Below are 2,588 nucleotides of genomic sequence, written 5' to 3'. Positions count from 1 at the left end.
TTGTGGGGTGAGGAAATCCCAGAAAGAGAAATATAGGAAACTGGTGAGACCCAACTGGGGAGGGTGGGGAGGAATGGGGAGGGTTACATGCCGGGATAAATAAGGGGTGTGAGTCCCGGGATGGAGAAAACAGAATGCAACCCCCCCTCCCCCATGAGGCAGGACCCCAGGATGAAGGGGGCGTCCAGAGCGCCCAAGGGAAAGGCATGCAGCCTACGGAGCTCCCGCGTCCCCGGGACTCACCTCCTCCAACGGCAACTTCTCCCCTTTGGCTCGCCGGGTCCCAGTGCCCGTGAGGCGAAGGAGAACGTCCTGGGAAGCCGGTAGCCGAGGCCCCAACTGCTGCTCCGTCTAGCGTGGTGGAGGAGGAGGAGCTGGAGGAGAGGGGGGGGAGACAAACTGTCGAATCGACGCCACAGAAGCAACGTTACGGCTGAGGGTGGACTCTGTAGGCTCCCATGCCGAGGGGGGGGTGGTGGTAGAGGGGAAAGAGGAGAAGAATACGGCGCGGGCGGGCGCGACAGACACAGAGTTCAGCGCGAACTGGCAACTCGAGGGGAGAGTCGGGGCCTCAGAGGGGGGTGACGTAACCGGTGTCAGGGCCGTGGAGTACGCATGCGCTTTGTCAACTGGGTAGAATCGCTGCGCCGTAGTTTCGCTTAGCGAAGGGGACAGTTCCTGTTCTCTTTCTGTGATGGGTGGGTGTCATTTGGAGGCGGGGGAGAAGAGCAGGTTGTAATTCTTCTTACCTTCCTCTTTTCCTATGTCCAATTAGGCACGCGTCTTTGGGAGGGGATAGGGGGTCTCTTTCCCCTGTTTTTCTCCCCTGTTTTTCTCCTCCACACGCGCGGTCTTTGGGAGGGGATAGGGGGTCTCTTTCACCTGTTTTTCTCCTCCACGCGCGCACACACACACCCATTTTAAAGTGAAAGAAAACTGAATTTGCATCTTTCCTTCCCCTGAATAGAACAGATCTGTTCAATAGAAGAGCCCCCCACAAACGTACGTGCGCCTGGACTATTCTGATGCTTGTGTTTCAAAGACTACACAGAATGGCTCAAATAGCCGAAAGTCATTATTTTCCATTCCCCTAAGAAACGTTGCTCATCCGCAAACGTTAAAGTTGGGGGACAATTGCTCACAAAATGACACCTCCCCTAAGATCTGGTAGATAAGGACTTATTGGTATTGCAATGGAAGGCACATAGTATGATTGTGAGCAAGGCCAAATTACTTCCCTGGAGTAGTGGGATCATTGCACATACACCAAGTTTAAAACAATAGCCTCACATTTCTGCAGCCCCACAACTGGGGGACAGTAAAGGCACAGGAAGACCAAGGAAAGGGCAGAATCGCACCCCTGGTTTGTTTGATGAGTGGGTTTGTATTTGGCTCACACCAATCTCACACTATCTGTCAAGTAACAGGAAGGACAAAGCCAGGCCACATAGAAAAGGAGAAGGAAGAAGTGGTGGGAAAGCTTGTCAGAGAGCAAGAGTGGCAAGCGGCCTTTGGCAACAGGCCTCTGAAAAGGTAAGGTATGTAAGGTCTTCTGTGTTCTTTCAGTCTGGGGTAGCGCGGGGCAAATGCTTTGGACCATCATAAAATGTACCCTTTAAAATTATGCATACGTGGGTTATGAATAAGTGTAGTCACCTGAAAACAAATATGTTCTTTTCTAAACAACCCATTAATTTTCCAAGGTGTTCTCAAAATAGTTTTTGGTTTGTTTGTGGGCTGTTTTTGTGTCTCAAGGGAGAGATTCCAGGCCAGTAACTTTAAAAAGAGGGAGAGAGAGAGCGAATCCCAAGATTCCACAACTTCTTTTGCCAATTTGTTCCTTATGCACAGACCTCAGGGTTGCCAACAAGCTTGGAGGAAAATGTCCAGTCCTTTTAATAGATGATTCATGTGTAGCAATTAGCAGTTGAAGCTTTTCATGGCATGGAGGTAAATGACATCTCATTATGCCTCTGTTAAAAGGACTGGACCTTTTTTTTTCTCCTGGCTGTTTCCTCTTTGTGTGGGTAACCCCCTGCTATGTTAAGAAACAGTGAAGTGGTTATGAACTATGATCTAGGAGACCCCAGTTCAAATCCCCACTCATCCACATGCAGCAAAGAGGGTTGTTAGGAGGATAAAATGAGGAAAGGGAAGCCATATATGCTGTGCTACCCTGAGCCCCTTACCGGAAGTGTAATAAATAAAAAGTCGTCCAAAAAGTCACCCAGACAATGACAACATTTTAATAGTTAGATTTGAGTCTGGTAGCACCTTAGAGACCAAGAAGTTTTTGGAGGTATGAGCTGCCTTGTTAGCTCATACCCACCCTATCTTGTTGGTCTCTTAAGGTGCTACTGGATTTGCATGTAGCTGTTCTACTGCAGATCAACATGGCTACCCTCTGAAACATTTTAATAGTTCCAGAAAGTAACACTTCCTCAGCCCAACCTTCTACATGTGTAACAGACAGTATAGAAACCATTCTTCAGACCTGTTCATCCTCGAACCTTCAGTCTTATCTTAGTTTGGACCAAAAGAACACAGAACTTGCTTCATGTAGGTGGCTGTGATTTTTAAAAATAAAG

General features: G+C 48.6%; 1 protein-coding gene across 2 annotated transcripts in view; it reads right to left on the bottom strand.

Annotated features, from left to right (window-relative positions):
* ZHX3 (zinc fingers and homeoboxes 3) overlaps nt 1-336 on the bottom strand; it is a 59,611-nt gene extending 59,275 nt beyond the window's left edge. For both annotated transcript variants that reach the window (XM_015410480.1, XM_015410472.1), the window contains exon 1: nt 244-336. The gene's annotated coding sequence lies outside the window, so the exon portion shown is untranslated. The remainder of the gene's footprint in view (nt 1-243) is intronic.
* Between the last annotated feature and the right edge of the window lie 2,252 nt (nt 337-2,588).

Source organism: Gekko japonicus, unplaced genomic scaffold, assembly GCF_001447785.1.
Source record: "Gekko japonicus isolate JY-2015 unplaced genomic scaffold, Gekko_japonicus_V1.1 scaffold200, whole genome shotgun sequence".
Taxonomy (NCBI): domain Eukaryota; kingdom Metazoa; phylum Chordata; class Lepidosauria; order Squamata; family Gekkonidae; genus Gekko; species Gekko japonicus.
The sequence above is the reverse complement of the archived record's forward strand: the minus strand, read 5'-3'. Positions and strand labels throughout refer to the sequence as shown.